The 11644-nt window shown below is 38.6% G+C and overlaps 1 long non-coding RNA gene across 1 annotated transcript; it reads right to left on the reverse strand.

The window, feature by feature from the left end:
• Positions 1-1676: 1676 nt before the first annotated feature.
• LOC127124585 (uncharacterized) lies at positions 1677-3272 on the reverse strand. The gene is made up of 2 exons (XR_007804063.1): positions 2028-3272; positions 1677-1849 (listed from the first exon to the last, which is right to left on the reverse strand). It is a non-coding gene; the product is annotated as an uncharacterized LOC127124585 (long non-coding RNA).
• Positions 3273-11644: the final 8372 nt, after the last annotated feature.

Genomic DNA, 11644 nt, shown 5'->3' on the forward strand with positions numbered 1-11644 from the left:
AAGAGTGCAGTACCCGCGGGCTTTCCCCGCCCCGCCCTCACGTTTTTACGGGACGAGTCTAAGTTTTAGGCCCACATCCTCAACTATGACCGTCCCCCCCGCCCCGTTTTTTTGCGGGCTTTTGCGGGGCGAGCCTAAACGGGGCGGGCATGCCCGTTTGCCACCCCTAATCTTTACCCTCTTGATAGAAAAGACCTTCTAATTGAGTGTTATTAGGTTTGTCTCTCAAGGGGAACCCAAGTTGACGACGAGTCAAAGCAGGGTTGTAGTTGATTCCTCCTTGTGTACCAATGAGAGGCACATTAGAGAACTCACCACAACTATCAATAATACTCGAGCTACTCGATGCGAAATCATACCAAATAATATCATCATTAGTGAGGGACATAAGTCTCTGAGACCACCATAGACATTGTTTGTTCTCCATAAAAGCAGCCGTCTGAGGCAAGTGCAAAATAAACCACTTGTACAGAAGAGGAACACAACACACAATAGTCTTACCACCTTTAGAATTCCTTAAGTGCAAAGAGAAGTACATATCACCCAACAGAGTAGGCACAGGATTCCCAATCAGGAAAATTCTAATGGCGTTAACATCAACAAAATCGTCAATGTTAGGGAACAAAGCTAAACCATAGATGAGCAACACAAAGATGGCTTCAAAAACATCAACACTACCGGCTTGAGCAAAGACAGTAGCTTTCCCTATGAGAACTCAGAAGTCAACCCAAATATTTCGCCTTTCTTCACCCAATGAGCCTCAATCTCATACTTCTTCAAATGAAGAGCTTCAGTTATGATATGAGATCCAGGAATTTCTTCCAATCCACTAAAAGGCACTTTGTCAGAAATAGGTATTCCCAAGGGATGGGCATACTCCTCTAACGTAGGTGTCATATCCCGAAATTCGCTCCACCCTTCACATAATCCTATAGGTCGCTGGCCTGATATTTGCATATCATCCGCATACATTCATCTCATTTGAATAAGCATGGTTCACCACAAGGAGATACGTGACTCAAATTCATGTGTTTTTGGTTCATGAGTGGTTCGATTTTCCATTCACCTGATTGGTTCAATTCAATTCGCAAGTCGTGTCAGTTGAGTTCACCAATCTATTACATATACAGTCATCATCTCGTAACCATGTCAATAATTGTTCCAATTAATTCTAACTTCGTGTTGATTTCAACTTCAAATCAATTTTTAAAATTTAATTTGATTTTTAGGGTTAGATTTGATTTGTGGAATTTTAAATGATCTTTGAGTTTCTGATTAATAGTAGAAGTCATTGCGTCATTTTGAAAGTCATTATTTCGGTTTCGATAATTTTAGAATTTTAATCTTGGTTAAGCCCATTCTCATTCTTTTTTCTTTTTTAGCCCACTATTCGTTTTTATTCTTCCAAATAACAATTTAAATCCAAATCCAATCATCCATATCCAATTCAATCCCATTTTTTCATTTAGTTTATCCATTAATCCATTTAAACCAAATTAACCAAATCCATATTTTTTATCCATTCAAAAACCATTTACCTATTTCATATCCACTTTTTTAATTCCATTTAATCAAAACCATTTTCAATTTTCATATCCAATTTAAACCCCATATCCAATTTTTTTTCGAATTAATCCACATTACCAATTCAGTTATCCCTTTTCTCATGTACATGGTTAAAGCAAATAGGAAATGCTATTGAAAATACTGCTGCAATATGCAGCAGTGCAAACGCAACGTACAGGGCGTTGCAACAAAGATGCAGCTGAAAAAGCCGCACACAAAAGCTGCTACCACGTGAGTACAAGCTCCTTAAGCCCAAGCCAGTATGCTGCAGCTAAGCGCACACCTGCAAAGTGCGAATGAAAAAAATCAAAACAGCAACAACGGTAAGCTGCAGCTTCCCATCGACGCACAACACAAAGATACAGCATAAATGACTCGCAGCAAGAGTAAACAGCACATTTGAATCAAAGCGCGATGCGTGCAAGCTCGTAATCAAAATGCAGAAGTAGAACGCAACTCACAAACAAGAGCTCAACGAGAAAACCAAAACGGCACGGAAACACCAAAACAGGCTACCATATTACAAGCTTCACGAACATCCAACACTCCAAAACGGAAATGTAAAATCCAAGTGAATTAACTGCATAAAAATAAGAACAGTTCCTGCAAAAAAGGATAACAGAAAAATTAACGAAATCGATAACAGAAAAAACTAAATTCTAGCCCCACTCCCAAACTTCACCGTATCTAACCGAATCAGAAAAGGATAACAGAATCCGCTTTCAAGAGAACTTCTTCACTCTCTCATCACTATAAATGTAGCCAGTTCTAACAACTTTGGAAGGAGGAGGGAACGGAGTTAACCTTATGTTAGCTCAATCACCAAGAAGAAATTCACTCGCTCTCTCAGGAATTCGAGTCAACCGGATTCCACATTTCTCATCGCCTTCACCTTCCATCTTCGCCACTCTGTTTCCGTTTTTCCAGGACCTGCAACTCAGCTTCTCCTCTCTTCAACGGAGAAACCTCCAATCTTTGACCTCGCTTCCTCACGCTCAATAACACAGTACAAAATCAATCAAGAATCCAATGAAAATGTTTGATACCGGTCCAAGCCGAACGTAGCAAGCGAGAGAAATCCTCGAATCATCCTAGATGAACGAATGTGGAGGAATAGGCGGATCATCGGATTCTTCTTCTCACTTCTAGAACCGCGACAGCGACGCGTGCATGGAGGAGTGGAATACTGGATAAACGACGATCGAGCACGAATGGATTCGTCATCCTTCAACGCAGCAACGATTCGAACAGAGTCTTCATTGCACATCGACGATAACTTGGTCCTCTCCATCTCTGCCTCCACACAAAGCACGAATTCGGTACGATTCTGCACTTCGATCTCTTCTGTTTCACGCGATTTTTCGATTTAGAGTTCAGTTTTTGGCATTGGCTTTGGATGCACGCTCGAATCTTAGTCCTGATTCCTCGTGAGAAGTCGAAGTTGCGCTAGTAACAGAGATGCGTTCCCATTGTCTTCATGGCGTATGTCTGTTTCGGTCGACGGCGGTGACTGGTTTTGAATCGTGAACTTTAGGGAGACTTCGCCTTCTTGTTTGAACGGGAGATTGGATCGTTGCCGGTGTGGAAGGTTTGGGCTTGTGGCCTAAATGAATCGCTCCCTGTGCCCCTCCTACAACGGGCCCGCACCTCCAACTGAGTTCTTGGCCAATTTCCTTAGTTTTCGTTCCCTTTTTCTAATTTTTGGTGATTAGTTTTCAATTAATTCTTAATGGTATGATTAGGATAAATCAGAAGAATTAAGATTAGAGGTTACTTAGTAAAAAATCAAAATTAATTAGATATTAGGAATATTAATTAGTATTAGATATCTTATTAGAAATATTAATTAGAAATTAATATTAGAATTAATTAATTAGAATTAGAGGTATTATTAGAAATTAATTGTTGGATTAATTACTTAGAATTAGAAATTTTTAGAAATATTAGAAATAAATGGTTTTAAAAATTAGATAGTTTGGGGGATAATTAAAATTAGTTAATTAGGATTAGAAATATAAGAGGAATAATTAGGAATTTAGGTTGAGTAAGAATTAGGATTAGAATTAAATAATAATTTTAGAATTCTAGAGTTTTTTTAGAAATATTAAAATTAGTTTAGGAATTAATTGTTTTAAATTAGAACTTACTTAAAAATAGAAATAATTCAATTAATCCCTAACTGTGAATTGACGATTCTACCCCTAGGCTTAGAAATAGTTCAATCTTGCATGTGCCCTTAGTTTTAGGACTTGTTTATATTTTAGAATTAATTTCCATTTGAATGACTTTATTTTCACACATCCCTTGTGCTTTACATGTACCCCCCCCTCCCCTTTCTGATGTACGCATTTACTCGCTTTCTTTTATTGTTTGATTAGTTACTCCTTAGGCATTAGGAACGCTCACCCTTTCATCGTCAATAACCAAACCCTTGATTCAACATCAAGCAGTCCTTTTCAAAGTCAAAATTCAATAAACAAACCCTTGATTCAACGTCAAGCAGTCCTTTTCAAAGTCAAAATTCAATAAACAAACCCTTGATCCAACGACAAATGGTCTTTTTCCAAATCATATTTAAAAATACAATAAATGGCGATTAGGATCGTACGTTACGAGCCTTAAGCGATAAAGAAGGGGTGAGACTGGAGTTTTCCTACACTCATTCTGAATGCTTATAACACAAGACGTTTGGCTTGGTAGTTTGAGGTATTCACCTTTATCCATAGTCTTTAGTGCAATCCGAAATCAATAACACTTTCTTTAAAACCTAAAAACAATTCAACTCATTCAAACCTTTTGTTTGAGCCTCAGGACAACACTCGAAAACCCTTCTTCAAGGTAATAAAATCAACAAAACAAACCAAGCAATTTCAAACCCACGAACTACGGGGCTCTGATTTCTCACTTCAAAAAGTGGCCATACGTAGGCACGAGAACCCAATCCTTGGCGAGCATACTAATTTAAAATCTACCTCCACTCCGTAAACCTTTGGCAAGCAAACATTCGATAAATAATACACACATAAGCGCAAATATCCTAGATGGTTCCCATGGAGTACCATGGATGTGAGGGGTGCTAATACCTTCCCCTTGCATAACCGACTTCCGAAGCTGTTTGTGGTTGCGATGACCATTCTTTGGGGTTTTCTCGATATTTTCCCATTCCTTTTGAATAAATAAAAACCGATGACGACTCTGTATTTTTCGTGTAGCGACGGTAGGCATAAGCTGATAATCGGGAAAAGTGAAGCAACGGTAGAGAGGATCGTAAAACTGAACCAACACACTCAAGAGTCCTTCAACCACATCCACAGATAACACAGATAGAAGCTTCCCATGACGTTGCTTGAAATCCAAGGGATCTAATACAAAGGATGATAACTTCCTTAGCTCTTTCAAATCTGGACATCAGAAACTATACTTCTTAGTGTTCCTTCGGCCATAATCCGTAGTCTGACATATTTGCAAATAAAACCTCAGTTCCTTGAAGTTATTTTTCGTGTGATGAATGTCATGATGTGTATGAATGCATGAATGCAACAATCACAAATAATGGATCACACACAAGGAAAACAAAAAAAGGTCAAGGTATGAATCAAGTCATTGTCAAGATCAATCATCCATTTTAGTGGATTATGGTTTTCACCTTATCAACACCCAAGTTCCATTGATATTGACAAGACTAGATTAGATCAACCAGGAACCGAAGGGTTTGTTGTGAGTCACAAGCATGGAGTCAAGTTAAGAATCATCCCAAAGGAGTGTACTAAGGATAAAAACCTGTAGATTATGTTCTAAAAGGTTCCCAGAGTCTAAATTCCATCTAGAAGATATTATAGGTTAGGATGACTGACTCATCAACCTATAATATTCTCAAGAGAAACTCGTCTGAGTGTAGTCTCGCATAACAACTGTTATCAAGTCTACACCTGAACAATCTCTGCACTACATCCTAAATAGGCCAAGTTGGGTTAAATGTTCTACGGTCCTCAGCTTCTCGGACCCCAAATTAGAGAAAGTAATGCCTAACCACAAATGACTTGTGTGACATTAATAGCTCCAAAAAGGTCTCCACTGAGTAGATGGGTCTCAAGCCAACTTGTTAAGGATTACTCCACACAAGTCAAACATGACTATACCATCCTCCTATCTTAATTGCACTCGAGTTCGGGTTAGAACTTATCTCACCACTCAGAGATCACCAAGCATAACAAGCAGATTATATCACATAAACAAATATACAAATATCAAATATACAATTATGTACACACATAAAAAGTTAGGCTAAACCCATTGAGGACTACTCCCCAACAAATTCGCCACTTAATTTCTGTAGCGGTAAATTCATGACCATCAAGTTATGGATAAACTTAACGTTAATAAAACCAGAGTCTCCGCCGCGCTTTTATTGTTTCCAAAGGAAAAGGGGAAAGTACTAACAAACCCCAAAGGTAAGAAGTTTTCAAATCAAAACTAATAAAATGCCAGAGATTACAGGTAAGGGGGTTGGTTACACAGAGAGAAAGTGTTAGCACCCAAAGTGTCCTAGGTACTCCTAGGTAGCCCTTTTTTATGTGTGTATGTGTTTTGGTTTAAAAGATGTTTCCAATAAATAGAGTGTGGGGATGAGAAAATAATTCATTAATTATATTTTTGTGTTTGACAAGACCTTTGGACTTGTGCCTACGTACCAACATAAAAATGAGGAATCAAAACCTCGTAGTTCGTGGTATCAATTTCAAAGTGAGTGGATTGTTTTTAATCAAAAATTAAGTTTAAAGGAGGCACAAAGGAGCCTAAAAGAGTTTGAATGAGTGTTAGTTCTTTTGTCTTTTTTTGAAATTTTAGGTCAATATGGTTAAGTTCATTTACAAGTTTGATTAAGAAAAGAATTTAAAATGCAATGGCATAAGGCCAAAGTTTCTAATTTGCAATAAAGTCTAAGTTTTGAAATTACAAGCAAAGATGATTTTGAAAAGGGGGAGAGATTTTGAAATTTATGAAGTGGGAGAAGATGAAGAGACTAATCCTAAGCATAAAATTAAAAGTTAAGAGTTGAAAAGATCTGACCAATAGGATGCAATCCAACAGACAAAAATAACATATAGAGAACCCATTTTCCCTTTGGACTTTGAATCAAGCAATATCAATAAGCAATTAGCAATATGAAGAGCAAGACATCAAATAAAGATGGCCACATCCAAGCAAGAAAATTCCACAGCTAGCAGTCTTCTTTGTCTTCTCATGTATCAGATGACATATGTAACACCCTTCTAAAATACCCCAAATATTTAATTAAAATAACAACATATATAAATCAGAGTAATTATGCATCCAAGGGTGTCACACAACATTTCACACTATTCATCAAAGTAGCTTGTCATGCTCATTTATTTATCAAATAAAACAGTTGCATAATACGCAGCGGATAGAAGTCTCATCAATCATGTAAAACATTACATGTAAAATGGTTCACAACCAATCAATAAAATATTCAAAACATCCCATCCCGATGTTACATCTATCAGAGCATGACCCACTAAGGAGACTACACTAGACTCCAAGCATTAGCTTCTACTCAACTCATTGCTCGTTACCTGAAAAATAGTTGTAAGGGTGAGTTCCTCAATCGATATAATAAGCATTATAAATTTTCATGTCATGTTAAGTAAATAACACATTTCATCACCCAAATCAGATTACACATTCAGCAACGGCAACATCAACTCAATCATACTCATACTCAATGTCAACACAACCACACGTATAATATTGGAATACATCCATTCATATTATACGCCATACATACATTATGCAATGAGACTCCACACATGCGGTACCGACTATTCTTGAACATATAGTTCAAGCTCACCGATCAATCCAGATACGGCTACTAAGCTCACTAGTCCCACTCATTTGAGATCTAATGACTCACTCACTAATTCCTCACCATGGGAATTAGCTACAGCCCCGAAGGCTATGCTATGCACACTAATCACCTAGTATGCCAACATCAACAACAATTCCACAATGATTCACTCACTAATTCCTCACCATGGGAATTAGCTACAGCCCCACAGGCTATGCTATGCACGCTAATCATCTAGCAATGCAACATCAACAACAATTCACAATGGACATATGCTCACACTCTAAGCCATACAACAGTCCATTCACAAATACATGCATAATATATACATTCACAGCGTTATGCATATCATCATACATCATCAACACATGTATCAACACATCATATCATGTCAAATAATTAAACACAGTATTAGCACACTCTACTAATACCTATACTTCTCAAAACAGCGGGAAATAATCCCTACTATATCACACACCGATATAGGCAACCACCAATTAGGCACACAACATTTTAATTAACACTTTTTCCACTCTGCAACAGCGTTAACCGGTTAACGCCCTGGGTTAACCGGTTAACGCAGGCAAAACACGCTTACTGCCCAAAACTTAACAGTGTTAACCGGTTAACGCCCTGGGTTAACCGGTTAACGCAGGCAAAACAGCACTAATTCTCAATTCGTAACAGTGTTAACCGGTTAACACCCTGGGTTAACCGGTTAACGCAGACAAAACAGCAGTTCCTGCGCTAACACAAAGCAGAATGCAGAATTCTCCGCATTTTCCGCCGTTAGAGGACTTCCGGACATCCGATTCCAATTCCGTAAAAAGCTATACGTCCAGTAAATTACGACACACTCCATTATCGATTCAATTACAGTTTTTAACACAGTTTATCCAACATCATTTTCAGCATTCACAGTCCCAATTAGGGTCAATTCAACGGTTTATCACTACCCATTACATGCTAACCCATAATCCCCATTAAACGACGATAAACCCCCCTTACCTGAGTTAATCCGGCGAATCTTTAAGCTCCAAGCTTTTCTCTTCTCCAATCTTCTTCCTCTTGCTCTGCCTCTTTGCCCTTTCTCCACTTCCTCAATCGCTTCTCTGTTTCACGTGAAAACTCTTTTTACCAAATGGAACCCTTTTTCCTTATTCCAACTTATATATTTTCCAAATTATATTATTATTCCTATAATAATAATAATTCAATAATTCCAAAATAATAATAATAATAATAATCCAATTATCTAATTAAATTAATAAATATATTATTAACTTAATTTAAATAATTATCATATTATTATCGGGGTGTTACAACTCTCCCCCACTAAAAGAGTTTTCGTCCTCGAAAACATACCTCAAGCGAACAACTCTGGGTAAGACTCCTTCATCTTACTCTCAAGTTCCCAAGTCACATTGCCACCTGCTGGTCCTCCCCAAGCTACCTTCACCAAGGCAATCTCTTTACCCCGCAACTGCTTCAACTCTCGATCCTCGATCCTCATAGGTGATGTTTCAACAGTCAGGTTATCTCTCACCTGTACATCATCTATTTGGACTACATGCGACAGATCATGAATGTACCTCCTCAACTGAGACACATGAAAAACCTCATGCAAATTCGCAAGCGACGGCGGTAAAGCGACACGATAGGCTACCTCCCCTATCCTCTCCAAAATCTGATAAGGACCAATAAATCGAGGTGTCAACTTTTTCGACTTCAAAGCTCGCCCAACACCAGTTATCGGAGTAACACGAAGAAACACATGATCTCCCTCTTGAAACTCAAGTGACTTCCTCCTCTTATCATGATAACTCTTCTGACGACTCTGAGCAATTCTCATCTTCTCCTGAATCATCTTAATCTTTTCCGTAGTCTGTTGAACAATCTCCGGTCCAACCACAGCACTCTCACCGGACTCATACCAACATAACGGTGTCCGACATCTCCTACCATACAAAGCTTCAAACGGTGCCATACCAATGCTCGAATGAAAACTATTGTTGTAGGTAAACTCAATCAAAGGCAAATAACAGTCCCAAGCACCTCCCTTTTCTAAAACACAAGCTCTCAAAAGATCCTCCAGTGACTGAATCGTCCTCTCAGTCTGACCATCAGTCTGCGGATGATATGCAGAACTCAATCTCAGCTTAGTTCCCAAAGCCCTCTGCAAACCTTCCCAGAACTTCGATGTAAATCTAGGATCTCTGTCCGAAACAATACTCGACGGAATACCATGCAAACTTACAATCTTCTCAATATACAACTCGGCTAATCTCTCTAACGGATAATCCATTCTGATCGGAATGTAATGAGCCGACTTTGTCAATCTGTCAACAATCACCCAAATAGCTTCAAAATTCTTAATTGTTCTCGGTAAACCAGAAACAAAATCCATACTGACACTATCCCACTTCCACTCTGGAATAGCCAACGGTTGCATTAGCCCAGACGGCTTCTGATGCTCAATCTTTGACTTCTGACAAGTCAAACAGGAATAAACAAAACTCGCAATTTCTCTTTTCATTCCCGGCCACCAAAATAACTTTTTCAAATCATGATACATCTTCGTAGCTCCAGGATGAATACTCAGGCCACTACGATGTCCTTCCTCAAGAATACTTTTCTTAAGTTCGGTAACATCCGGAATACACACCCGATTACCAAATCTCAAAACACCATTCTCATCAACTCTGAATTCACCACCTTGACCTTGATTCACTAAAGTCAACTTGTCAACCAAAAGCATATCGGATTTCTGACCCTATCTAATCTCATCCAAAATATTACTTGTTAACTTCAACATTCCCAATTTAACACTATTGTGAGTACTCTCACACACCAAACTCAAGTCTCTAAACTGCTCAATTAAATCCAATTCTCTAACCATTAACATAGACATATGCAATGATTTCTGACTCAATGCATCAGCCACTACGTTTGCTTTACCCGGATGGTAATTCAAACCAAAGTCATAATCCTTCAGAAATTCTAACCATCTCCTCTGTCTCATATTCAGTTCTTTCTGATCAAACAAATACTTCAAACTTTTATGGTCACTGAAAACCTCAAATCTCGACCCGTACAAGTAATGCCTCCATAACTTCAGAACAAACACTACAGCTGCTAACTCTAAATCGTGTGTCGGATAGTTCTTCTCATGAACTCTCAGTTGTCTCGAAGCATAAGCTATAACCTGCTTATTCTGCATCAACACACCACCCAAGCCCAACAATGAAGCATCACAGAAAACCTCAAATGATTCCGACGAACTCGGTAATATCAGAATAGGAGCAGTAGTCAACCTTCTCTTTAACTCTTGGAAACCTTCTTCACATTTTGAGTCCCAAACAAACGCTTGCCCCTTTCTAGTCAACATCGTCAACGGTAACGCCAACTTAGAAAATCCCTCAATGAACTTCCTATAATAACCGGCAAGTCCAAGAAAACTCCTTATCTCAGAAACTGACTTCGGAGCTTCCCACTTAGATACCGCTTCTATCTTAGAAGGATCAACAGCAACACCACCTCTTGAAATCACATGACCAAGAAAACTAACCTCTTCTAACCAAAATTCACATTTAGAGAGTTTAGCAAATAACTTCTTTTCTCGTAGAACTTCTAAAACCACTCTCAAATGCTCAGCATGCTCTTCTTCAGATTTCGAATACACCAAAATGTCATCAATAAACACCACAACAAACTGGTCTAGGTACGGATGGAAAATCCTATTCATATACTCCATGAATACTCCAGGCGCATTAGTCACACCAAAAGGCATTACAGAATACTCATAATGTCCATACCTTGTTCTGAAAGCAGTCTTCTGAATATCCTCAGTTTTCACACGTATCTGATGATACCCAGATCTCAAATCTATCTTACTGAACACACTCGCACCAACCAACTGATCCATCAAATCATCAATCCTCGGCAAAGGATACCGATTCTTGATCGTCACTTTATTCAGTTGCCTGTAGTCCACACACAACCTCATAGTACCTTCTTTCTTCTTAACCAATAACACTGGTGCACCCCACGGTGACACACTCGGACGAATAAATTTCTTATCCAACAGATCTTCCAACTGACTCTTCAATTCAGTTAACTCAACAGCAGACATACGGTACGGAGCCATCGATATCGGTCTAGTACCAGGTACCAAATCAATCGAGAACTCAACTTCACGCTCTGGCGGCA

Source organism: Lathyrus oleraceus, chromosome 1 (genome assembly GCF_024323335.1).
Source record: "Lathyrus oleraceus cultivar Zhongwan6 chromosome 1, CAAS_Psat_ZW6_1.0, whole genome shotgun sequence".
In the NCBI taxonomy this organism is placed as follows: domain Eukaryota; kingdom Viridiplantae; phylum Streptophyta; class Magnoliopsida; order Fabales; family Fabaceae; genus Lathyrus; species Lathyrus oleraceus.